A 10271-nucleotide genomic window follows, 5' to 3' on the forward strand; every position below is an offset into this window, starting at 1 on the left:
GACCTAGCCGTGGGAAGGCCCCGGGCGGTCACCGCCCCCACCGACGGCTGGGAGGTCGGGCTCCGCTCCGCCGCTGCGGCCCCTGCGCCCTGGGTGGCCTTGGGCAGGTGCCTTGGAGGCCCCGGGGGAAGACAAAGGTCCCCGTCTGTCCCTGGTTAGCTGGGACGCTGCCTGTCCGGGGAGGTGCCGTTCTGCCATGCCCGGCCTCTGCAGAGGTCGAGCACGGTGCTCAGTTCTGGGCTTCTGTGGGACGGCAGACATGTCTGGTTTGGTGATGCTCATGGGGGTGGCTGTGGTCTGATGAGCCGCAAAAATCACAGCAGCTTCTCTGATGAGGTCCAAAGAAAGTGGGATTTGGGTTGGGGGAGGATGAGGCCTGTGAGGCAGGCCTGCTCTCCCCCAAAGGGGCACTGAAGTTATGACCTCACCACCTGCGCAGGACGGACTGCCAAGGTCCCTGGAGACCTGACTTAGCAGTGGCGGTGGCAGAATCAGGTTCAACAGAGGCAGACCTGTTCTGGGAGGCCAAGAGCACCAGGAAAGGGTGACTTCCTGAAGTCTGAGGGCCTCAAATGAGGGTTGGGGGCGCTAGGGAGAGGCACCCTCCAGTCTCCCGTTCCACACCCCTCCCACCCCAAACTATGCTGCTCAGTCAGTGGGAGCTCCAGTTGCCCTGCCTCTAGAGGGAGACTCACAGAAGATTCTTAGAGATTCTCAGACAGCGTGGGGCAATATCTGGAGAAGCCCTCAAGGGTCAAGAGCAAGTGGAGGGGGAGTCTCCATGGAAGGTGGTCTTCTGTGGTGGGTCAGACACTAGAGAAGCCTTCCCTTTTGGCCCACTCACCAGGACACAGAGGAAGTCAACCCCTTGCTTGGAAGAATGGCTGGTCATCTGAGAACTGCACTTTCACCCCCTGCAAGACCTGCCTGGTGACCCTTGATGATGGTGGTGGGTAAGTACATTCCTATGTTCTCTTCCACACACAACCACAGACACTAGGCCAGTTACACACACACACTCACACGCACACACAAAAACATGCACACTGGTACACGGTTGGCACGGGCAGTCGGTACCTGCAACTTGTGTTTTCTCAGGAGGCCCTGGTGGTCACCCCCAGCTAAACCTATGGACTCTTTTCTACCAAAAGCCTTCAGCACTCATGTTACTTCTGTGAGCACATGTAAGTAGGGTGAAATCTCAACCAACATCGAAGTACTATGAAGCACGATCAATATACTATGCATTCCCTGAAAGGCAGAAGTCAACCGTGCGTCCCAGGTATCTGTGTAATGACGAGCTTGTAAGGACTTGTGAGCAGATTTGCAGAGGGAAGTCAAGGGCTCCATTGTGGGCAGGTTCATGTTAGATGCTGCGGGTCCCCAAAATGAGTGCACAGTTGAATAGGAGATCTGGAACTCAGAAAAGAGGTCTAAGCTGGATGTCATTAGCAAGTCCATTTGGAAGTCATTAAGTAATAGGTGGCATTTAAAACTATGGGAGTAGATGGATTACTCAGAGAGAAAGTGTGGATGGAGACAGAGGGGCCTAGCTATTTAGGAGGGGCCTAGCTAAATAGTTAACACTTGGTAAGCAAAAATTTTCAACACCCGAAACTCATTTAAATGAGTGTTAACTCATTTAGTCCTTGACAGCTCTATCAAGTAGTAGTATTATCATCACCACTTTACAAATGAAAAACAGAAGCAAGGAGAGGCAGAGTAACTCTACTTAAGATGAGCAGGTAGTATGTGGAAGGAGTAGAATTCAAAAAGGCAACCGGATACCAGAGTCCACCATTAGGCTTTATTACCTAATACATAGGACTTCAATATTAAGCGACAGCATCTGGTACCAATCTTAGAGCTGTGCCCTTGTACAGCAGCCGCAAGACACACACAGCTACTATGCACTTGAAGTGTGTCTGATCTGAATTGCCATGTGTACTATGTCATACACACAAGAATTCAAAGGGAGAAGGTCAAACAGCTCACTGATACTAATATTGATTACATGTTGAAATGATGATTTTTTTTACATAAATGGATTATATTAAATACATTGTTAGAATTAACTTTACATGTTTTCTCTTTAGCTCTTTTTAAAAGGTGGCTACTACAAAGTTTTTAGTTGTGTTTGCAGCTTGTGTTATATTTCTGTTGGACAGTGTTAAACTAGGGCGGTGGTTTTTTACCAAGCACTTTTGACATTTTGAGCTGGAAAAATCCTTTATAGGGTGGGGCTGTTTTGTGTATTGTAGGATGTTTAACAGCATCCTTGGCTTCTTCCCACTAAATGCCAGTAGTAACTATCCCAGTTGTGACAATTTGAAATGTCTCTAGGGGGTCCCCCTGGTGGCGCAGGGGTTAAGATGCAACCTATGAAGCTGTCCATAGCCTCCGCAGCCTCAGCAGCAGGAGTTGGATTCCCCAGCTGGTCAGGGAGCAACCCACATGGTGCAGCAGACCTCTCCTGACTCACCTGCTGCTCCCCTCAGCAGTGTATTTCAGTCAATCGCCTGTTCTGCTCCCTACTCTGTCTCTGGTGAATCCTCTGACACCCCCACCCCCCACACACACCTCTGGCCTGTACCCCAGCTCTTGTATGCATAAATAAATAAATCTTTAAAAAATAATAAAATAAAATGTTTCTAGGCAATTCTAAATTTCCTAGGAGGAGAAAACACCCCCCGTTAAGAACCACTGGCCTAGAGAAACTCCAAGATTTACATGTTGAGGAGAAGAGAAAGCTGCCAGAGGAGATTGAGAAGGAATAGCCAGGGAGGTGGAGGAGAACCAGGAGGGGAAATTCTTGGAGTCAAGAGTGTTTCAAGTGCTTGGTCATGATCCTGTAAGATGTCAGGCAGACCATGTCATTCCCGCTCACAGCCATCCATAGACATCACATTGTATGCAAAATAAAATGCCAACCTACGCATAGGGTGACTATATAATTCACCCTCTAAAGCCAGGGCACCCTTGAGAGTGAAAGGAGGCATACTAGTACTGATGCCAGGTCAGTCCAGGGCATCGGATATATACAGGCCCCCTAAGCTCCTTCCTGCCTGTCTCTGACTTCATCTCCAAATGCTTTGTGTCTTGCTCACTCAGCCGCTAGAGCCTTCTTGCTATTCCTCCAGTATTCCATGCTGTTCCTGCAACACAACTTTGTGTTTGTTGCTTCCTCTCCTGCCAGATCTTTGCAGATTCTCTCATTCTAGTCTCATTCAAGTCTGCTCAAAAGTTCTGTCCTCAGAGAGGGCTCTCCTGGCACCCTGATCTGGAATAACCACCAACCTCCCATCACTCCATGCCCCCCACCTTGACAGCACCTGTTAGGTCATGGACATTGCATTACACATGTTGATGTATTTGTTTGTTGTCCCTGTTCCCCACCAGAAGATCTCATTGAGGGGAGACCCATCTCTTCTGCTCACTAGTGCCTGGCATGCAGCGGGTGTGTGGGTAACTTACCTACAGAATAAGCCCACTTGGAAGCTTGACTGTGATGGGAAAGTAAGGAGGAGCTGTGGAGTCCAGGTTTCTATGCTTTTGCTCTTGTTTTAAGATGGGAAAGTGCAGAGCGGGAAAATGTAACTCCAAAGAACCCTTGTTAAAATGCTTCCACCTTGACTATAAAGTCCTTGCGGGTAGCAATCATTTCCTTATTTTTTGATATGCCACTTAGTACCCAGCAATGTATCTGGCACATAGTAAACATTTAAAATTTTTGTGAAATAAGTAGATGATGATGATAATAATAACAGTAATAAAAACAAACTTTATTGCAATTACCACATATCAGGCCTTATACCGTTTTGACATATATTCATGAATTAAAACTCACAACTACCCTAGAATTGAAGTTACTATTATTATTTATTATAATCCTATTTTTTGAGGCATGGGGAAGTTAAATTACTTCCCCAGGATCTCACATAAAATAAGGGGTAGAGCTGGGTTTCTAACCAGGCAGCTTGATACCAGAATTCAGGCTGGTACCTGCTGTACCATGCATTAGAGTGGGGTAGACCATCCAGGAAACGCCTACAGTAGGCCAGGCAACAGGGACGGGTTGAGAGGGACAAGAGGGGATGGGTCCAAGTGATGCTGGCTTCCCCGGTCTGGGTGACCAAGTGGGTTTGAAACAGGGGAAGGGGAGGAGTTCAGAGTGGCCTGCTGTTTGTGAGGCCCACGGAGCACTCAGAAGCACCCAGTGAGAGGTCTGGGCTGGAGGAGGGATTTGGGGACAGCAGCTACAGCCACGTGATGCCTGAGCTATCCTAAGAGCTGGTTGGAACAGGAAGGAGAACCTAGGATAGAGCCCTGAGGAGCCACAGCCAGAGAAACGCTGGGAAGGAGGAAGAAACTGCAAGAATGAAGCTCCAGGAGCCAAGGCCGAGGGCCAAGAGCAAGGGCTTGCTCTCCAGCTGGGGGTCTAGAGGAGATGTGCCCTCAGGTCATGGCTGCCTTGGGTGGAGGAGGCGGAAGCAGAGGGCCAGACTCCAGGGCTGGATGCAGAAGCGTGTTTGAAGAAGAGGCAGGTCCATGAGAGACGACACCACAGGGAGCTCCTGAGGCCAGGGGGACATCAGGAGGGCTACGCTTGCTGATGGGAGGGGCCAGGAGTAGGCTGGGGACAGGCTTGGGAAGCCCAGTCGCTGCAGTCAGTTCAGTCCGGCGGGAAGGACATCCCTTCCCCCTTCCCCAAGCTGAGGTGCAGGAGAGAGTTTCAGGGGCAGTGATACTTTCTCAAACTCTCACCCCTGCACTAGGTCATCTGGGCTGGTGTTCAAAGTGCTGAACTGACGTGGCCTGGACTCCAAATGGTTGCATTGCATGTAGGTCAAAGATTGGAATAGGATTCCAGAGATTTCTGCTGGGATGGGCACCTCTAACTGTTGGCTGGTGGAGGGGTCTGGGGGCTCCCAGAGGAGAAGACGCTTGGCACAGTTGCTTGGGGCTGTGGTCAGTGCGCTAATGTAAAACAACACTTTTCTGACCTTCAGACCCATGTATCCAATTGTTCAGTCTTTCTCCTTGTACTCATGCTTGTCCACCTATGTGCGAAGACCTAGCCAGGGTGTGCTGGGTCTGCCCTGGCTTCCTGCACCAAGCCCGCACCTATGGGCCCCCGTCCAGATGTCCAGTGTCTCTATCACCACTTTCCTGCCCCACGTTCCATCCTGAGAACAATCTGAGCCTCTGGGCCTCACCCTGTCCCTGACCCCTGCTGTCCCAGGCCCTTCCTGTCCTTCCCTTGCCCTCCTCCCCTGCTCCCCTGGGGCCCATCAACGCTCACTCCCCACCTCCACAGCTGCTGCCACAGCTGGTCGCTGATGGAATGTGCAGCTGCTGAGAGCCACATGTGCCGAACAGAACAGGCGGTGCACAGCTACCCCTGGGGCTGCGGGGGTGGCGAGCGGGACCATCTGTCTGTGTCTGTCTGTCCATCCACAACACACACATCCCCTTGAGCTCCTTCTCTGGGGAGGGAGGAGCGCAAGGACAGTGCTCTGGCTCTTGGGGGCCTCCCAGAACTGACTGGCAGGGCTGACCTGTTGTCTCGATGCCTTTACTCTCCCTTCCTGCTGCCGGCAGCATGGAGAGCTACAGGGCTGCCCAGGGCCAGAATGGTGGGCTGGGCATTCAGAGCCTCCTTGGCTTTCCCAGGCCCTGGGTGGTTGTTGGGGGGGCCCTGAGGTGGATGGAGCCAGAGGCTTCGGACACATTCCAGGGCCCCCTTGGCAGCACCCAGAGACTCCAGAGGCGTCCCAGCTCTGGGGCAGCTCCAGCAGCATCTGTCCTGGTTCCCACACTCTGGCCTCCCTGGAATCCCTACATGCTGCTCCTCCACGTGTACATGATGACAGCAGGACAAGGACACCGGGGGTCAGGAGAGGGGAGGGACAGAGCTCAGCCTGCTCCCTGAAGTTAGATGGCCATGAGGGGTGAAGGGGCTGGGGAAAAACCTGATCCTAGGCATAGCCCACAAAAAAAGTGAGAGATGACTTGGCCTCCGGCTGCCTGACTGGGTCCTGACACTCCCTGGAGCATTCCGGTCAGAGCCCCTTTCCATCTCTCTGGGGCCTCAGTTTCCTCATCTGTAAAATGACAATAAGACTCGCATCTACATGGAACAGGGAAGGCTGTGGGATCATGGGCTCAGCTGGCATTCCTTCATGGTCTGGGCACAGCTCACTTTCTACTTCCCTGACCGCCACCCCAGTCCTGCCATGTCCTATATGTTTTAGAACACATAACATAGCTTTGTGTTTCTAAGTCTTTGTATTCTATCTGCTTTGAGAGACTTGCCCTTTCTCTATCTGGAAAACTCCTACCCAGCCTTCAAAGCCCAGTACTAAAGTCCCTCTCTGGGAAGACTGTCCAGCTTCCTTGTACTCCCATGGTTCCCACTATCACTATGGCAACCTGACCTTCCCATACTGCTACTCTCTGTCCACCTTCCTGACTGGCTCCTCTGGGGACTTCTCTTCCTGGGGCTGAAGGCCACTTAGTGTCCCAGGCACAGTACCCCACACAATCAGGACAAGGCTCTGTGTCAAGATCCTGTCTGATGTCTCCTGGTATTGCCTCCCATCCATCCAGTCTTAACAGATCGGGTCTTAACAGGTAGAGGCAGTAACTCAGTCCTCACCAGCTACCAACACGTTTCTTAAACCCAGAAAATGGCCATTGCTGCCCCTTTCTTCCCCACCCAGGCCAGCCAAGCCAAAGTCCACTGTCCCGATGGAGAAACCTGAAGCCCTACAATAGAGACTGGATGAGAACTTAGGGGGTCCTACCCCACCTCAAGGCCCTGAGGCCCTTTTCCTTCCACCAGCCTCCCTCTTGGATGGAGGTTGACAACGGGGTGGAACAGGGTTGGGAAGGAGCTCCAGGCGCGGGAGCTATCTTCCTCCCTGCCTATATGGATGGAACTGGATTCCACTGGGTCCGCTGTGCTGACAGGGAAACCACACTCCATTCCACCACTAAGTAACCAGGCACAAGCCATCCTGCGGAGCAGACTGGCGTGGGCCCTAGGACCCAGCTAGGATGTGTCTGTTCAGTCTTGTGGGAGACAGATGGTAAGGCCAAGGAGGAGGGCAAGAGATTTATTGGAGAAACCACTTGTAAGGAAGGGAGGGGACAGGAGAAAGCAGGAAGAGCCTTTGACCTTGTTGTTGGTCTGACACCTGTGAAAGAAAGGGTGTGGGAAGGAAGACCACTCCCACTGCAATACAGCGCTCAGAAAGCCTTGGTCAGGCCCCGAGTAAAGAAGAGTCCATGTAGTAATAGCCCAGCTCTAGTGGCCCCATGATGCATGTTGCCGGCAAAGAGCTGTTGTGGAGGGAGAGCTGCTCAGGCAAAGCGTGGTCTCTACGTGAAAGCTGCAGCAGCCCCAAGGTGCGGCAGCTGGAGGCTGCTGGCTAGTGACAATGACACTCCTTTCAGCCGGTTCTCTTGAAGGCACCTATGAGTAATGTACCCTCCTGGCAGCTGCAGAGGGTGTGCGCTTGCAAGGTCACCTGGTCCAGTGAGCAGGTGACAAGTTCACACCCTTGGGCTGTGACTGCATTGCTCTAACGTTGGGGTGAACTTTAAATCTGTCAGGTCTTCACAGGGCTTCTCAGGGGGGCTTTGCTACAGAAGTGAGAGAAGGACCATTCAGAGAAAGTCAAGTAGGGATATGGAGTTTCAGAGGGAACAACAATGAATTTGGAGCAACAACCTTGCATTAAATTTCCTTTCTGCATCTACTAGAGTATGTCCTTAGACAAGTCACATCCTTTCTCTAAGACTTTGTTTTCATCTTTGCAAGACGTGGATGAGAATATCTCTTCTGTGCTTCTCCCACCCAGATCCAAAACAGCAGGGAGAGGGGAACCAGTATTTTGCCTCTGGAAAGAAGGCTTGCTTCTTGCAGAGAAGCTTCTCCTGGAGTAACCCCAAGGACAGAAAAATTGTTTGTGCTCCCCTGAGGTTCAGGAGTGTGTGTGGTTCTTATTTAGTGTAAGATTAAATTTTCTTGTGTGTGTATAATCTTAAAAAGGTGCATTTTACCTTAAAAATACATGAGAGAGTCAGTATAGTGCAGCATTTAAGATACACACCCTGGAGCCAGACAACTTGAGTTGAAATCAAGTTCTGCTACTCAAACTCACAGCCTTGGGTGAGTTACCTGACCTCTCTGAGCCTCGGCTTCCTCTTCTGTAAAATGGTGATGAGAATTGTATCTACTTCTTAGGGTTCTTGTGATGAGTAACTGGACTGATTTGTATTGAGTGTTTATAACAGCTAAAACTATTACCTTGTGGGTTTATAATTTTATTCTTTGAGTTACCTATTTATTAAAAAATGTGTTTTAATGACCTATTGGCAAGTAAAACTGACTGTTAAGCAAAACAAAAGAAAGACAAAGACACATAGCTCTCAGGTCTTGGAAGAACTTCGCAAATTGAAAGGGGAGGGCACAAAGGAGAGAAAATTGTGTTCGTGGTGTTTCCATCCCATGTCCCAAGTCACATTCATATTTCTGCCATGTCACGGGGTTTTCACTCCCAACTCCAATCTAAGATCATGTCCAAAAGTAGAGGATTCTGGGCCTCCCCGGTGGCGCAGCGGTTGAGCACTGGGTTGCAAAGCTGCCCGCAGCCTCTGCAGCATCGGTTCCATCCCCGGCTGCTCCCCGGCCACCAGAGGAGGGTCCCACATGGCGCGCAGACCTCTCCTGCCGCCCGCTGCTCCCCTCAGCAGTGTCCTTCGGTCCTTCTGCCTGCTCTGCTCCCCGCTCTGGCTCTGGTGGATTCTCTCACCCTCCTGCGCTTCTGACTGTACCCAGTGCTTGTATAAATAAATTAAAAAAAAAACAAAACCCAAAAAAACAAAAGTAGAGGATTCTGTCAGAGTGCCCGACACGGGTGGGTCTGCTCATTTCCAGATGGAAGGAAAGGGTATTCGGCCCGCCACCGCTCTCTCCTCCCTCCCTCCAGCCCTGCCCTCTCCCTCACCTTAGACATGGGCCACTGGCCACAAACCAGTGTAAGCAGCTCTGGTACTGCCGGCCTTGCAGACATTATAAAACTTCACAGTGAGACCACGACATCTCAGAACACAAAGTTTCCATGACTTTCCTCACTAGGTGAGCCCAGGGCCTCTGAAGGAATCTGCTGGGTGGGAGGTGTGAGGAAAGAAGTGGTGAGGAATCACATTTCTTTTTACCTTTGGCAACCAGGTGGGAAGGTAGGAACTTCAGGTTAAAGAATTGAGGGGGCACATTTGGGCTTAGTGGTGCTCAGAGGCAGGGGAAGTTAGGGATAAACGTGGAAGCCCCTAGTTATGCCAGGCAGATGGGGGGATAATAACATGTGGGCCGGTCTCCAAGCTGACCCCTGATCATGGCACCTCCTGGTGTGCACGCTTGGTGGAAGGGGAGATGTGGCACTTGTGAGGCTGAGTCATAAAAGACACGGTTTTAAAGTAGCTTCTCCTTGTTGTCTCTTGGATTACTCTGGATTATCCAGGTCATGAGGACTCAGGCATGCATGGCAAGGAACTGAGCTGCCTGCCCACAGCTCTGTGAAGACACCATCTTGGAAGCAGATCCTCCAGCCTCAGTCAAATCTTCAGATGTCCTCAGGCCCAGCTGATGGCTCAACTACAACCTCATGAGACACTTGGAGGAAGAATCATGAAGGCATGTAGCTAATCTGCTCCTGGATTCCTGCCACAGAGACCTGAGATATAACAGTTTTAAGCTGCTAAGTGTTGGGTAATTTGTTATATAGCAACAGGTAACTGATCCATCATAAGACTCCAATGTTTTTGTTTTCCTCTCCAAATAAAATTCTGGTGATTCTTTGGTGACCTTTTCAGGAGATATATTCAAATTATTTTCCAACCAGTTCAGAAATGACATTGGCTACAAACAGCTGGCCCAATCCTATCAGTCCCAAACTCAGTCATTCAACTATCAGCATGCTTATTGACAGCACCTTAGGCTGGGGGACCACGGCTGATGCTGGAGATAATCCTATGGGCCATGGAAAGAGCCATAGACTTAAATGCTGTTCAAGGAAGGAAGTGATGTGTCCCCTGATACTTTTGAGGGAATCTATTCAAGCAGCATTTAAAATAAGACTTGACAGGGCCTCAGTAGATGGAGGTGAAGGGAAGTAGCAGGAGAAATGAGTAGGGGCGTTGGTCCAAGGCTGAGCGGGCTGTGGATGGGGGCCAAGGTGCAGAAGGAAGGTTCTGTGAGTGCTGAA

General features: G+C 50.7%; 1 long non-coding RNA gene across 2 annotated transcripts; it reads left to right on the forward strand.

Annotated features, from left to right (window-relative positions):
* Window positions 1-79: 79 nt before the first annotated feature.
* On the forward strand, window positions 80-9863 carry LOC119235856 (uncharacterized). Of its 2 annotated transcripts, none has more exons than XR_005122929.1 (3): window positions 80-107; window positions 848-953; window positions 9528-9863. It is a non-coding gene; the product is annotated as an uncharacterized LOC119235856 (long non-coding RNA). The 2 variants fall into 2 exon arrangements; XR_008550211.1 differs by having other exon boundaries at window positions 89-154.
* The last annotated feature ends 408 nt before the right edge of the window (window positions 9864-10271 follow it).

This window comes from Talpa occidentalis, unplaced genomic scaffold (genome assembly GCF_014898055.3).
Source record: "Talpa occidentalis isolate TD23 unplaced genomic scaffold, MPIMG_talOcc4v2.1 talOcc4.9, whole genome shotgun sequence".
Lineage (NCBI taxonomy): Eukaryota > Metazoa > Chordata > Mammalia > Eulipotyphla > Talpidae > Talpa > Talpa occidentalis.